The 16,856-nt window shown below is 50.2% G+C and overlaps 1 protein-coding gene across 1 annotated transcript in view; it reads left to right on the top strand.

Moving 5' to 3' along the window:
* Positions 1-234: 234 nt before the first annotated feature.
* The window catches only part of LOC140422747 (rho guanine nucleotide exchange factor TIAM2-like), a 586,909-nt gene continuing 570,287 nt past the window's right edge, over positions 235-16,856 (top strand). Inside the window, exon 1 of the mRNA XM_072507702.1 lies at positions 235-288. The gene's annotated coding sequence lies outside the window, so the exon portion shown is untranslated. The remainder of the gene's footprint in view (positions 289-16,856) is intronic.

The raw sequence follows: 16,856 nt of genomic DNA, 5'->3' as shown, positions 1-16,856 counted from the left end.
GTGGCAGATGGGAGTGTCATGCTGTTGTCTGTAAAACCTCACGACACTTCGACGAGTTTATCACTCAAATGTTTTACCCAGGTACTCTTGCTTGCAAGATGAACAAAGGACAAATACAAGTTTATGATGCAACCAAATTTATTATTAAACACAGTAAAACAGTCACCCCCCTTAAATTATCCCAAACAATAATCCTAAAATTCTTATTACTACCTGTGCAGGTGAACGCAATCGAGCTGTGGGTCCGATCCTCTGGGTCTCGATTCCTCAGGGCCTCCATCCGCAAAGGTGGGTCTTGCATGCTGCTTCCTTCTGTCTCTAGTACCTCGGCGAGACTCACTGGGGAGGGTCTTAGTGATCAATCTTTATACACTCTTCTCATCCTGCCAGAAAGTTCTCTGGCCCTCAGCCAATGAGGTCTCAGGGAGAGGTCACAATACCCAATGGTGTTGCTGTTTGCAGGACACGAGGAATACAACCCAGGGGTCCGCCCATTCCTAGGTGCATTGTCCACAGGTAATCTTATCCCAAATAAGGTGGTCTAGGTGCCAGAAAGTCTGGCTTCATCTGGGCAATCCAAAACAATCGGTCTATATGAATAGGACCAATGATCTCCTGATGGGTGATTGATAGGGCAGGTCCAGACATGTCCTGGCAGTTTGTCTGTGTTCAGAATTCCCATCATGTCAGTCCTGGAGCTGACTGTGATTTGGCTTAAAATGTCCAATTTTAATTGAGAGTGTCCAATCTTGTGTGAACAATCCTACTCCCTAACCCAACATACAAACATTTTATAGAACCAGAAATAAAGTATAAAATTAAACTGTTCATCAACAAAATACAACACTTGGAGGTACAAATAAATACCAAAAGCAATAAATACATCAAAGAACAAACACAAAAACTGAAGAAAACTTTCAAGTAAAGTTTTTAATATGTCCTTTCACGGCGCCGGATCAAAGTTTCTACATCTAAGCGCTGCATTAGTTCTTTCTTACATCGGGCATGTTGTAACCAATCTGATTCTTTGGTCGCTGGTCGAGAGTCCTTCCATGGCTCTGTGCCCTTGTGTCGATTCTAGAGTGAGGAATCTCACGTAGCACACAGCATGTGTATAATACATTCTGCAAGGAGATCAAGGTAGCATCTGTTATTATTTCTCAATATCTAATCCTTTATCCTTCCCACCAGATATTCGCTCATGCTCCTTCTGACTCCCCTTTTGAATAACATCCAGAATCTGAGGTGGCCAGGTGCCAGTGTTTAATATGCGCCTTCTGGGGACGCTGAGTTTTGTGGCTAATACCACACGGCAGGGTTGTCTCTACATCCATGTTTAAGGGGGTTGCTTCCTGGGGTTGATGCTTTCGCCACAAGGCAGAGTTGTACAAGCGGAAGCTAGATGAGAAGAAGATGATGCAGTCAAGGGAAAATGAGAAGATGTGGCGAAGAGTAAGATGCAGAGTCACACACCCAGAACCTGTGTGAATAACGAGACATCATATATGTATGATGCTGATGGATTTGCTGTCAGATGAGATGAGAAGAGACAGCGGGTGAAGGCTGCCGTGGGGTGGCACGATAGCACAATGGTTAACAATGCTGCCTCAAAACGCCGGTTGTGCGGGCTGTATTCTCTTTCACTGTCTCGAGCTGGACTTTTACAGCGGCCTGCAGATCTTTACATTTCCTTTTAAATTCTTCCACCTTTTCTAACGCCGTATCCCGATCCCGGATTGCACACTGTTCCTTTTGATATGTCTTCTTCACCTGAGCCTGAAACTGGCTCATATGCAGCAGGCCAGGCTGGCTCGGTTCCTGTCCTCTCTCATCCCTAATTTGCTTTGCAGTTTTTCTATATGCTGCCTGGCGTCTCCTAACTCATTAACTTTTTAAAACCCCGCCTCTCTCCCACGGAGCTGCTCCAAACAACTAGCAATCTCAATCGCCTTATTTATCTTGGAAGCCTGTCTACCCACCTCTTTATGGGCGTAGGTCCAACAAACATTATCTACAGATTCCAGATCCAATATCAGAGTGTTACCTCTCTCCACCCATTTGGGCCACTTCTTATTCAAATAACTCCTCAAACTTATTACTCAAACATTTCACCCACGTGCTCTTACTTGCGAGATGAACAAAGGACAAATACAAGTTTATGATTCAACCACATTTATTATTAAACACAGTTAAATAGTCACCACCCACAAATTATCCCAAATAATAATATTAGTCCCAAAGTTCTTTTTTTTTTAAATAATTTTTTATTAAGGTTTTTTAACAACACAATTTTTCCCCTTACAAACAGTAACCACCCCCCGCCCCCCCCCTTCCCGTAACAAAATAACGCAAAATCTCCCTGAGCAAGATATATACATGGCAAAATGGTATATTTACATAGCTTTATACACTGGCTCTCGGCCGCATGTACCGTTTCCCCCCACCCACCATGCCATCTCCCACTCGTCCATCCCTTCAAACAATCTCTCGTTCCCCGCCCCCCCAGGGTTGCTGCTGCTGCTGACCGACCTTCTTCTAACGCTCCGCGAGATATTCTGGGAACGGTTGCCACCGCCTGTAAAACCCCTGTGCAGACCCTCTCAAAGCAAACTTAATTCTCTCCAATTTTATGAACCCCGCCATGTCGTTTATCCAGGCCTCCAGGCTAGGGGGCTTCGCCTCCTTCCACAATAGCAAGACCCTTCGTCGGGCTACTAGGGACGCAAAGGCCAGAATTCCGGCCTCTTTCGCCTCCTGCACTCCCGGCTCATCCACTACTCCAAATATTGCTAGTCCCCAGCTTGGCTTGACCCGGACTTTCAGCACCTGGGATATTACTCCCGCCACTCCCCTCCAGAACCCCTCCAGTGCCGGGCATGACCAAAACATATGGACATGGTTCGCCGGGCTCCCTGAACATCTTTCACATCTATCCTCTACCCCAAAGAACCTACTCAACCTTCCCCTCGTCAAATGCGCTCTGTGAACCACCTTAAATTGTATCAGACTGAGTCTGGCACACGAGGAGGCGGTATTAACCCTACCCAGGGTATCAGCCCATAGCCCTTCCTCAATCTCCTCCCCCAGCTCCTCCTCCCATTTACCTTTCAACTCTTCTACTAGCGCTTCCCCCTCTTCTTTCATCTCTTGGTATATTTCCGACACCTTGCCCTCCCCGACCCATACCCCCGAGATCACTCTATCTTGAACTTCTTGTGCCGGGAGCAACGGAAATTCCCTCACCTGGCGCCTCACAAAAGCCCTCACCTGCATATATCTAAATGCATTTCCCAGGGGTAACTCAAATTTCTCCTCCAGTGCCCCTAGGCTCGCAAATGTCCCGTCAATGAACAGGTCCCCCATTCTTCTTATCCCCGCTTCTTATCCAGTCTTGGAACCCCCCCCCCCCCCCCGTCCATCTTCCCCGGGACAAACCGGTGGTTACCCCTGATCGGGGACCACACCGATGCTCCCATTGCACCCCTGTGCCGTCTCCACTGGCCCCAGATCCTTAGTGTTGCCGCCACCACCGGGCTTGTGGTGTATTTTGTCGGCGAGAGCGGCAGAGGTGCCGTTACCAACGCCCCCAGGCTAGCTCCTTTGCAGGACGCCATCTCCATTCTCTTCCATGCCACCCCCTCTCCCTCCATGACCCACTTGCTGATCATCGCCACGTTTCCTGCCCAGTAGTAACTCCCTAGGTTTGGCAAAGCCAACCCTCCTCGGTCCCTGTTGCGTTCCAAGAACCCTCTCCTAACCCTCTGGGTCTTATTTGCCCACACATACCCCATAATACTCCTACCTACTCTCTTGAAAAAGCCCTTGGTGATCACTATGGGGAGGCACTGAAACACGAACAAAAACCTCGGAAGGACCACCATTTTGACCGACTGCACCCTACCCGCCAACGAGAGCGGGAGCATGTCCCATCTTTTAAAATCCTCCTCCATTTGCTCCACCACCCTCGTCAAATTCAGTTTATGTAGGGCTCCCCAACTTCTGGCTATCTGGATCCCCAGATACCGAAAACTCCTCTCCGCCCTCCTCAGCGGCAGGTCCCCTATCCCTCTTTCTTGGTCCCCTGCCTGTAATACAAAAAGCTCACTCTTCTCTACATTAAGCTTGTAGCCCGAGAACTCTCCAACCTCCTTCAGAGTCTGCATGACCTCCACCATCCCCTCCATTGGGTCCGCCACGTATAGCAGCAGGTCATCCGCATATAGCGATACCCGATGCTCCTCTCCCCCGCGGACTATCCCCCTCCATTTCTGAGACTCCCTAAGTGATATGGCCAAGGGTTCGATCGCCAATGCAAACAACAGGGGGGACAGGGGGCACCCCTGTCTCGTCCCTCGGTACAGCCGAAAGTACTCCGACCTCCGCCGGTTCGTCACTACACTCGCCACCGGGGCGCTGTAAAGGAGCTTAACCCATCTAATAAACCCTCCCCCAAACCCAAACCTGCGCAATACCTCCCAGAGGTACTCCCACACTACTCGGTCAAAGGCTTTTTCCGCGTCCATAGCTGCCACTATCTCCGCCTCTCCCTCCTCCGATGTCATCATTATCACGTTTAAGAGCCGCCGCACATTGGTATTTAACTGCCTGCCCTTTACGAATCCCGTTTGGTCCTCGTGAATCACCCCCGGGACACAGTCCTCAATCCTAGTGGCCAGTACCTTCGCCAATAGCTTAGCATCCACATTGAGGAGCGAAATCGGCCTGTACGATCCACATTGCAGTGGATCCTTGTCTCGCTTTAGAATCAAGGAGATTGTCGCCTCCGACATTGTCTGGGGCAGGGTTCCCTCCTCTCTTGCCTCGTTGAAGGTCCTCACTAGTAGCGGGGCCAGCAGGTCCACATATTTTCTGTAGAACTCCACCGGGAACCCGTCCGGCCCCGGGGCCTTCCCCGCTTGCATGCTCCCCAAACCCTTACTCAACTCCTCCAACCCAATTGGTGCCCCCAAACCAACCGCCTCCTGCTCCTCCACCCTCGGGAACCCCAGCTGGTCCAGGAATCGCCTCATCCCCCCTTCCCCCCCTGGGGGCTGGGATCTGTACAGCTCTTCATAGAAGTCCTTGAATACCTTATTTATTTTTGTTGCACTTCGAACCGTGGCTCCCCTTCCATCTTTGATTCCCCCTATTTCCCTCGCTGCCACCCTCTTACGGAGCTGGTGTGCCAGCATCCGACTAGCCTTTTCCCCGTACTCGTAAGTCGCCCCTTGCGCCTTCCTCCACTGTGCCTCCGCTTTGCCCGTGGTCAGCAGGTCAAACTCCGTCTGGAGCCGTCGCCTTTCCCCAAGTAATCTTTCCTCCGGGGCCTCTGCGTATCTCCTGTCCACTCGCAAGATCTCCCCCACTAACCTCTCCCTTTCCATTCCCTCTGTCTTCTCCCTATGAGCCCTAATGGAGATTAGCTCTCCCCTGATCACCGCCTTCAATGCCTCCCATACCACCCCCACTCGCACCTCCCCATTGTCGTTGGCCTCCAAGTACCTTTCGATACACCCCCTCACTTTCCCACACACCACCTCGTCCGCCAGCAGTCCCACATCCAGCCGCCACAGCAGACGTTGGTCCCTCTCTTCTCCCAGCTCCAGTTCCACCCAGTGCGGGGCATGGTCCGAAATGGCTATGGCCGAATGCTCCGTCCCCTCCACTCTCGGGATGAGTGCCCTGCCCAGAACAAAGAAATCTATCTGGGAGTAAGCCTTATGCACGTGGGAGAAAAAAGAAAATTCCCTGGCCTGCGGTCTTGCAAACCTCCATGGGTCCACTCCCCCCATCTGATCCATAAACCCCCTAAGTACCTTGGCCGCCGCCGGCCTCCTTCCCGTCCTTGATCTGGAGCGATCCAGTGCTGGGTCCAACACTGTATTGAAGTCCCCTCCCGTTATCAGTCCTCCTCCCTCCAGGTCCGGAATGCGCCCCAACATGCGCTTCATAAATCCCGCATCATCCCAGTTCGGGGCGTATGCATTTACCAACACCACCCACGTCCCTTGCAACCTACCACTCACCATCACGTATCTCCCTCCATTGTCCGCTACGATAGTCTTGGCCTCAAATGACACATGCTTTCCCACCAGAATTGCCACCCCTCTATTTTTTGCGTCCAATCCCAAGTGAAATACCTGTCCTACCCATTCCTTTCTTCACCTGACCTGGTCCGCCACCTTCAGGTGTGTCTCTTGGAGCATTGCCACGTCTGCCTTCAGTCCCTTCAAGTGCGCGAACACTCGAGCCCTCTTCACCGGCCCATTCAGGCCCCTCATGTTCCACGTTATCAGCCGGATTGGAGGGACTCTCTCCCCCCCCCCCCCCCCCCCCCCCCCCGCCCCGCCGACTAGCCATCTCCTTTTCTGGGCCAGTCCCTTGTCCGCGTCTCCCTCACTCTCCAGTCCCCCAGCCGGGGGACCCCCATCCCAGCCACCTCTTCTGTGTCCCGTTCTCTTTCGGCCAGTGCAGCAGCAACCCTTTCCCCCCCCCCCTTCCCCCTCTCCCTCCTCTCCCCCCCCTTCCCCCACCCAACCCCGCCCCTGCTAGATCCCCGTCTAGCTTTTTTGCTCCCCCATATCCCTCCCGTAAGTCAGCTGACACCTGCTGACCCCGGCTTCCCCCGCCATCCCTTTGACCCCCCCCGTGTGGGAATCTCCCAATCAATGTACATTCCTTTGTTCCCCTTCCCGCCTTTCTTGTCGCGCGCGGGAAAGACAACTCCACGCTTTCCAAAGCCTGCCCCTCCCCCCATGGCGCAGATCCTGTCATGGCCTTGTCCCTCTCTCCCAGTCCATATAACATTTCCTGCGCGTGGTTGACCCCCTATGTACAACAACCATCCTACTTCAACCCTCAAACACCCCCCTCCCACACAAACCCTCAATAAAGTCCAATTTTTCAGTTAGTATAAAGGTCCACGCCTCTTTGGGCGTTTCGAAGTAGTGGTGTTGGCCATTATGTGTAACCCACAGTCGCGCTAGCTGCAACATTCCAAATTTCACTCCTTTCCGATGCAGCACCGCTTTGGCCCGGTTGAAACCCGCTCTCCGCTTAGCGACCTCCGCGCTCCAGTCCGGGTATATTCTGATCTCCGCATTGTCCCACTTGCTGCTCCGTTCCTTCTTGGCCCATTTCAGGACCCTCTCTCTGTCTGTAAACCGGTGAAATCTCACCACCATCGCCCTTGGCGGCTCTTTTGCCTTGGGCTTCCTCACTAGCACTCGGTGCGCCCCATCCAGCTCCAGCAATCCCGGGGGGGCCTCCGCACCCATTAGCATCCCGATCATTGTGCCTGCATATGCCGCGGCATCGGCCCCCTCCATTCCTTCTGGGAGACCCAGGATCCTCAAGTTGTTTCTCCTTGATCTGTTCTCCAGGTCTTCGAGTCTTCCCGCCCACGTCTTGTGCAGAGCCTCGTGCCGCTCCACTCTCTCCGCCAGGCCCACGAGCTCGTCGTCGTTCTCACTCACTTTTTCCTGGATCTCCTGGATCTTCACCTCTTGGGCTTTCTGGGTTGCTCCAAGTCTTTCAATCATTGCCAGTATAGGTGCCACCATCTCCTTACGCAGCTCCTCGAAGCAGCACTTGATGAACTCTTTCATCTCCTCTCTGTCCGTGGGCGCCGCCATTTTGTTTTTTTCTTTTTCTTCTTCTCCCGCTGCTCCAGGGCCGCTTTTTTCGCCGTCCGATCCATGCAGGTTTGTAGGGGACCTTTCTTCTTCCTTCCCCACGGGTTGGTTTTTTTTTAAAGTGCCGTTGGGGCTCCGTTAGCGGGCCCAAAAGTCCGTTTTCGCGGGAGCTGCCGAATCGCGCGGCTTAGCTCCGCATCGCCACAACCTGGAAGTCAATCCCAAAGTTCTTATACTACCCAAGCCGATTAACTCAATCGAGCTGTGGGTCCGATTCTCGAGTCTCCATTCCACAGGACCTTTGTCCGCGAAGGTGGATCTTGCACTCTCCTTCCTTCCATCTATGGTTGATCGTCCTATCTTCTCTGCTACCTCTGCGAGTCTTTGCTGGGAGGGTCCTGGTTGATGCGCAATCAATTACACTCAAGCCAAAGTGATTTCATAACTGAAGGCTTTAATCTACTAGAACTTGTTCCCCAGCAGCTTTGGTACAGAAAGTGAAGGCTGCTGGGATGGCACCATCTCTTATACCCCGCCTTCAGGGCGGAGCTACGTAATACAGCCAATGGTAGACTCCTGGGTCTAACCAATAGTCATCAGCCTCTCAGGTACCGCAATACCTGGTACTACCACACTGGTGATCAATCTTTATACCTTCTTCTTGTCTTGCGGGAAACCCTGTTTGCAGCAGCTCTGATCCAAAATATTTAGGGTGGCACGGTAGCACAGTGGTAGCACTGTTGCTTCACAGCGCCAGGGTCCCAGGTTCAATTCCAGCTTGGGTCACCACTGTCTATACATTCTCCCTGTGTCTGCGTGGTTTCCTCCGGGTGCTCCGGTTGCCTCCCACAAGTCCCGAAAGATGTGCTGTTAGGTGAATTGGACAATTCCCAATGGTGTTGGTGATTGCAATGCTGCAGGACACCAAACACCCAACCACAGGGGTCGATCCCGAGGTGCATTGTCCACACGTAACCTTATCCCAAATAAGGTGATCTAGGTGCCAAAACACTGGCTTCATGTGGGCAAACCAAAACAATCGATCTATATGAATCGGACCAATTATCTCCTAATGTGTGATTGACAGGGCAGGCCCAGACATGTCCTGGCAGTTTGTCTGAGTGTTCAGTGTATTTGAATTGGCCAAGTTCAAATTCTCATCAGGTCAGTCCTGGAGCTGATTGTGATTTGGTTTAAAATGTCCAATTTTAATTTAGAGTGTCCAATTATATATAGGGCCCAAACATTGGGCCGGTGTCCATTATATCACAAAGCATTCCGAGTGGTCAACCACATCTGCTATATAGGTGAAGGCCATGTACACAGATATGCTTATATCTTTGCTTGCCTTCTTGACACTCTACTTGTGGATTCGCTATGGTTTGCAAACAGACAATTTTTTTGCCATTCACCTTTGGCTTTGGCGGAACAACAACATTGGCCACAAGATTATCAGCTGGCACCAGCTGAGGGGAAGAGAGGTCAGCGGGAAGGCAACCAGGGCTGTCATAAGTACATAAGATCTAGGAGCAGGAGTCGGCAATTCAGCCTCTCAAGGCTTCTGCACATTCAATACGATTGTGGCTGGTCTCATCTGGTTTAGCTCAGTGGGCTAGACAGCTGGTTTGTGATGCAGAACAAGGCCAGCAGTGCGGGTTAAATTCCCATACCAGCTGAGAATTCTGAATTCTCCCTCCGTGTACCCAAACAGGCGACGGAATGTGGCGACTAGGGGCTTTTCACAGTAACTTCATTGCAGTGTTAATGTAAGCCTACTTGTGACAATAAAAAAATTATTATTATCTTGGCCTTAACTCCATCTTCCCACCCATTACTAATTTAAAATGTGTCTATTTCCTCCTTAAATTTACTCAATGTCCCGGCATCCACCGCACTCTGGGGCAGTGAATTCCACAGATTAACGACCCTTTGAGAAAAGTAATTTCTCCTGATCATGTTTTAAATCTGCTACCCCTTATCCTAAAACTATGACCTCTCATTCCAGATTGCCCCAAAAGAGGAAGCATCCGCACTACGTCTACTTTGTCAATACCTTTTATCATCTTATATACTTCAATTAGATCTTCTTTCATTCTTCTAAACTCGAGAGAGTGTAGGCCTAAACTGCTCAATCTCTCTTTATAAGACAATCTCTGAATTCAATCCAGTGAACCACCTCTGAACTGCCTCCAATGCCACTACATCTTTCCTCTAATAAGCGGACTAAAACTGTACACAATACTTCAGTTGCTGTCTCACCAATGCTTTGTATAGTTGCAGCAATACTCCCTACTTTTATACTCTATCCTTTAGCTATATTGGCCAAAATTCAATTTGCCCTCCTTATTACCTGCTGTGCCTGCAGGCTAGTTTTCTGCTATTCATGCACGAGGACACCCAGACCCGCCTGCACCGAAGCACTCTGATGTTTCGCTCCATTTAGGTAATAAGTTGCCGTTCCATTTTCTGACCAAAATGGATAAGCTAGCACTTATCGGTGTCATCGGTGGTGATGAGCATTAGACATGAGTGCGTGTTCAGAACATGTACCAATTACTTTCAAATGTCTGAGAAGCAATTCCAGAGATGGCTAAGGCTTTTGCGGGAGGCAGTCATGTGTGCGCTCCTGCAACAGACCTATAGTCCCACAGATTGGTGGGAACGCCATGCTAGTCACCCTCAAAATGACTGCGGTGCTGAATTTCTACGCCAGTGGATCAATCCGGGGTCCACTGCGGACATGTGTGGCTGCAACACATAGATGTCTCAGGGTGGTGATCAATGCTCGGTTTTGGATGGGCAATTAATTAATTCACAACCAATGCTGATAGCCAGGCTGTAACAGCAGTTGACTTGAGGGCCATTTTGTAGTTCCCACAGGTACAGGGCATAATTGACTGCACGTACGTGGCCAGTAATGATCTTAGGGAACAACTAGATAGATTTGTCAATCGGAAGGTATTTCACTCACTTAACATTCAATTATTCTGCGACCAATAAAAATAATTATGTCAGTCTGTGTTCGTTTTCCAGTTGCTCTTTTTAGCCTTAGTTTTATTAGCTCTGATTATGTCACTTTTGCTCATGAGTCGCCAGGTATCTTTCCGATACCGCCACGTGGTTCAAGCTCGAGTTATGATTAATAAGTCAGCACACCGCTTAGTAAGATTGAAATCAACGGTCATTTATTATGTACAGCAATCAATACTTACACAATAATCCTACTATCTATATCAAAACCTACCACTACTGGCCAATACTTAACTTTAGGAGATGGCCCACCAGGTCAGGGAAACAAATGGTTTATCGAATTGGGTCTGGCCTGCGGGATTCAAAAGGCTGATACGGGTCGATGGCTAGGAATCTCTATCGGGTAGCGATCGCTGGAGTCAAACTTACAGTTTCTGGTCGATGTTCTTGCGAAGGTTGCGAGCAGGAGAAGAAGGGAGAGAGAGAGATCTGAACTTGGCCCCTCACTTTATAGGGCCCAGGGGCTTCCCGCCTCTCGGGGCGGCCCTTGACCCTGAGTCCCAAGTGATTGGACTTGTTCCCAATCACTGGGTTCGATATGCTCCAATAATGGGGCGATTCCTCGATCGGGGGTGGTCGTTCATCTGTCTTTGTTTTGGCCACTGCTGGCAGCGAGAGGTCTGGCCCGGCATTCAATTGCTAATATGTTGCAATTGTTCCCGGGGATAGCCGATTAAACTGCAGATGTCTGTGTTGATGTGCTGCTGTCTTAGGTATCGATCTGGACCGACTATTCCAGATCCAAATACGCTATTCTGTCTGCAGCTGTCCGTTTGTGTCCTGTTGGCTGCTTTTCCCATCAGCCTTTTCGGTTAGCCATTTTAAATCTGGTTTTGGCCAAATTAATCGGGAATCAGCCATTTTAGGTGGCTACAGAACTCACATGACTAAGTTAAGGCCCCTGCCCAAGTGCAAGGTTGATCCTGGATGACAAGGGTTATCACCTGGCTCATGACACCAGTGCGAAGCGTGAAGGATCACATAAATGTTGTCCTTTCCGTTCTTAACCGGGGGGGGGGGGGGGGGGGGCGGGGGGGCACCTCCTACATGGCCACTATTCTGACCCTAGCTATGCACAAAAATTTACCTAAACACTTCTTGAGAGCGCTATGTCTGGCAGGGGCATGCATCTAAAAAAATAAAACTTGGAACTTCTAATTTTACCTAAATACACTCATCAAGCATTGCATCATCCTATCTCTCTAAAACATACAATAACAATCATAACATTCCATATACTCTTTCCTGGCTTGGCAGTCAAGCTCAGGATCATACATTTTCTGTTGATGGGGTTTTGTACATTTTTTTATTTACAGAAAAACGCAAGTGCATGTTTTATTATTCTGGTTTCATAGGTCGCGGGGGTCTGGGGTCTGGTCATAACCGAATATAGGGGATTGGATCCGATATACCGGGGTTCGAGCGCGGTAGGCTCTCCTTCGCCATTTGCGGAGGCGCATAGTCTGCACTGCACAGCAGAGTATCGCCAACACTAACAGTGCTTCAATTACGTACGACAGGGAGTACCAAGTTATGAACTTAGCACACCAGGATAATGCAGCGTGGCTGGTGACTGGGCCCTCGGTACTGCGGGGCAGTGAAACATTAACGGCAGAGAGGTTTGGAGTAATGGGGTCCGCGTTCCCGCGCAACCAAATGTACAGTATGAAAATTTTGATCACGATGAAAGAAGTCCTCATGGCTGTCCTCTTTCTTTTTCTTTCTTTGTGTTCTGTTTTCCTCCGGTCCTGGAACTTCTGGAGTTCTGTAAAACAAGCATAGTATCTGTAACTACCTTGGTGTAATATCTGGTATGTTAGTGTGTCTGTCCTTCTTGGGGCCAATTAAACCCTTATAATGGGTCACTATATGTGACTCCCCCATTTTTTTTTTTCAACACAAATGTTAGGACACGGCACACTTCCCAATGGTGAACCAGTGCTAAGTTTATCATCCAAATGTTCTTGGATGTAAATAGCATGAGGCAGCAACCCAAGGGTTGCCTAAATAAATAAAACTGTTTTGAAAGGAAAAGGTCGAATGAGGTGCGTATGGGCCGCGCCGGGTAAGATTTGGATGGAGTCCCCGGGTAGGACGGCTACCAATACCGTATGTCCCCTACCCGAGCGTTTTTGACCAGCGGGGGGTTCCCAGGCAGGGCAGGTCTCACGCCGTTTCTCCACTGCCTGAGCAACCGACAAGAACGGGCAAAAATGTAGTCATCATGGTGGGGTTGCTGCTGTGATTCTACCGTCAAATCAGATCGGGCATCTGGCCTTGAACCAGTACCAGGTGAGAAGCTAGTGCTGTGCTTCTACCCTCGAATGAGAACGGGCGTCCGGTCTGCTGACCAGGTATCTGCAGATAAGCTAGTTCCGCTGAACAAGCGTCTGGTCTGTTGACCAGGTATCTGTGGACAAGTTGGTACCATTGTGGTATCTGTGGACAAGTTGGTACCATTGTGGTATCTGTGGACAAGTTGGTACCGCTGAACAAGCGTCTGGCCGTGGTGGGGGTTTTGGAAAGAACTAAAAAGTTTCAGATGAATGGGTGTGTGGCGGTGAGAAAATTCTCCTGTCAGACGAACAACATTTAAACAAACCTACAAACAATGCAAAACATCCTGCAGGTTCCATCAGAGAGGGCAACACTTTTCCCCAAGTGTCTCCTTTAAATCATCATGTGGGCACCTCAGTTCTCCGTTGCGAACAGGGTTGCAAAGGGGTTGGCGGATTGGGGGTCTGACTCGGGGTCGTCCCCTTCTCCTGGGTGCCAAATTCTGGAGTGAATTAATGTTGAGAGGGCTGCTTGGTGTGAGTTGGGGTTACTTTCGTCGTTTCGGACGAGTCTGTAGGAGTTGTTGCGGTGCCAATGGCGTTCGTCGAGTTGTGTGGGGACAAAGTCGGGGTCGTCCATGTGATTCGGTGGTCGGTGGTGTGGTTTGTTTAAGAAAGTGATCAGGAAGGGATCACTGGAGTCGAACTCGGAGTCGCTGGGTGTGGGTCTAGGATAGTAGGGAGGTGTGTTGTGGCTGTCGTCAGAGTCACAGTCGCTGTCTCTGCTGCTGCAGTCTGTGGGCGTTCCGGGGCGGAGTGTAAATTTTGAGGGTGGAGTTGGGGGCGAGTCCGTGTCTGGGCTGGACGTGGAGGGGGTTGGTGTGGTCACGTTGGCTGTGGGCGGGGTTTGGTCTGCTGCGTCAAGCATGATGTGGTGGGCGTGGTTTGACTGTGCTCCATAAGCCTTTAGCTGGTTTATGTGAAACCACACAGTCTTACCATTTTGTTATTTGATTTTATATACTGATGGGCTTACTTTATCCGTAATGGAGTATGGACCCGAGTATTTCGGAGACAGAAATGTGCTGGGGTTATACACAGACAACATCACTTGTTGTCCTATATCATACTCCGTTGCATGTACTGCCTTATCAAAACAGGCCTTGCTCTGTTTTCTTTTAGTGCCCAATTTAACAGCGGCTGCTATCTGAGCCGTTTTTACATTTACAAGTAATTGTTCAATGGCTTTCTCGTGGGTGAGGGCCGTAACTTCAGGGCTGGTCAGGCCTAAACCCAACAGGTACTCTGTCCCTTTCATGGGGCGTCCGGTCATGAGGGTGTGTGGGGTGTAACCTGTGGAGGTGGAAACAGTGTTATGCAAAAACATCAGCGCAAAGGGTAGGACAGAATCCCAAGTGGTGTTGTTCTGCTGGACCATTTTCCTAAGGGTGGTTTTTAGTGTCCGATTCATGCGCTCCACTATACCACACGACTGAGGGTGGTACGCAATGTGAAATTTTTGGGTTATGCCAAATATCGTGAGGACGATCTGCATGACCCGTCCCGTAAAGTGAGAACCTTGGTCCGAATCAATACTGCGGGGGAGTCCCCATCTTGTAAAGATGTGGTGGGTTAGGATCTTGGCTGTGGTTTTCGCGGTGTTGGTGCGGGCTGGAAATGCTTCCACCCACTTTGTAAAAGTGTCTATGACCACCAGAACATATTTATAGCCATTCCTGCAAGGGGGCAATGGACCTATAAAATCGATCTGGAGGTTAGTCCAGGGGCCGCTAACGGGTCGGGTGTGGCTGAGGTGTGCCTTTTTGGCATACCTATCTGGGTTGTTCTGAGCGCAGATGAGGCAATTCTCAATGTAATGGGATACATCCTCTTTGAGATTTGGCCGCCAACAAAGCTGTTTGAGGTGGGCTGCGGTGGGATCGATTCCCTGGTGTCCATGACCATCATGGAATAAACAGATTAGTTGGTTCCGATCCTGCTTCGGAACTATATAAAGGGTGTCTTTCAACACCACACCGTTATGTGTGGTTATCATCTTTCTGTACCTCTCGTATGAGGCTGGAAACTTCCCTTTCACGATCTCAGTGAGAGCGCTATCCTGCTTCTGGGCCTCTACTAGATCTTCGATCCTAGTCTGCGTGACCTGAACTGCACTCACTGGCGCACTCAATGGGGCGCTTTCGGGGGGCTTCCAAAAATACCCATGCCTGGATCCTGCTTTTGTCAGCGCGTTGGCTTTTACATTTCCAGGGGGGGAGGAATGATGGTGGCTGCGGACTTTTATAATGCCAAAAGTCCTGTTCTTGGCTTTTTTCAGAATATGGCGGAGTAATGGGGCTGAGGGGAGGGGTTTCCCATCCGCGGAAACAAATCCTCTTGTTTCCCAGAGGGGTAGAAATTCGGTGAGGCTGTTGCAAACGTATAGATTGTCTGAATATATGTCTGCTGGGCTGGGGAAGGAATCTGGGTGCTCTACAATGTAAACGATGGCCGCAAGCTCTGCTGCCTGCGCGCCTAAGTGTCCGGGTAGTTTTAATGCGATTTCCTCGAGGGCGCGTCCCTACGCATCCTCCACATAAATCCCACAACCTGTTATGCGTTGCTCATCCAGGACTGTGGGAGATCCATCCACATAAATCCTAATGGGGTCATGCGTGTCCGGGTGAGGGGGGTTCTGAGATGGAGTGGCTAGTTTTCTGGGGGGTGTTTTGGCTATAAAGGGGCCTGTATTATGGTGGGGCGAGATGATTTCACACTCATGGGGGGTTCCAGGGTACTGTAGATTGTCCGCTAAATATGTGTGTGTTTTGGTCCGTTTGACTGTGATGCCCCGTCCTTGTAAAAGAAGGGTCCCCCTAGCAGCGCGGATTTGGCTGACGGTACCGTCTTTAAGTTGTCTGTCTAGTAAAAGTTGGGTGGGGGTGTGCTCGGTCAGAATGGTGATGGGGTTCAGTCCGGTAATGTATGAAAAGTACTGGACTGCCCAGAAAACTGCGAGCAGGTGCCTCTCACAGGCTGAAAATCCCAGCTCCACAGCATCTAAAATTCGGGAGGCATAAGCTACGGGTCTTAGCGGGTCGTGCCGTTCCTGCAGGAGCACGGCTGAAAGGGTGCGGTCTGTGGTCGCTACCTCTATTGCGTAAGGGGAAAGCGGGTCTGGAACTTGTAGTGCAGGGGCTGCTATGAGCGCCTGTTTTAATGATTCCACAGCATCCGTATGCTGCGGAAGCCACTCCCAGGGGGCTCCTTTCTTTAGGAGGTCTGAGAGGGGCGCTGCCTTGCTGGCGAAACCGTCAATGTGGTTTCGGCAATAGCCAACCAGTCCTAAAAACGACCGGAGGGCTGAAACGTTTTGGGGAAGGGGCAATTTAGTGATCGAGTCAATTCTTTTGTGCTCAATCTCGTGTTTGCCGTGTGTGATGATAGTACCCAAATATATCACCTTTTCTTCCAATATCTGGGCCTTTTTGGGGTTGACTTTACAGCCAATGGAATGTAGTAATTCCACGAGTTCGGACAGAAGCTCAATGTGCTCTTCCTTTGTGTCTGTCTGCAGTAGTAGATCGTCTACATACTGTACCAGTCATTCGGGGCGAGACAATTTCGCTAGTCCATTTGCCAGCTGTCGGTGGAAAATGGAGGGGGAGTTGTGGAATCCTTGTGGCAGGCATGTCCACATGTATTGCTGCGCTCGGAAAGTGAAGGCAAATTTGTACTGGCACGCCTTTGCCAATGGAATGGACCAGAATCCATTACTGACGTCCAAAACCGTGAAATATCGGGCATGGAGTCCCTGTTTGAGCATGGTCTCAGGACTTGTTGCAACGGTGGGGGCTGCTACGGGGGTGACTTTATTGAGTTCCCGATAATCAATGGTCAAGCGCCATGATCCGTC

This window comes from Scyliorhinus torazame, chromosome 1, assembly GCF_047496885.1.
Source record: "Scyliorhinus torazame isolate Kashiwa2021f chromosome 1, sScyTor2.1, whole genome shotgun sequence".
Lineage (NCBI taxonomy): Eukaryota > Metazoa > Chordata > Chondrichthyes > Carcharhiniformes > Scyliorhinidae > Scyliorhinus > Scyliorhinus torazame.
Note: the sequence above shows the minus strand (reverse complement) of the source record. Positions and strands in the feature narration are given on the sequence as shown.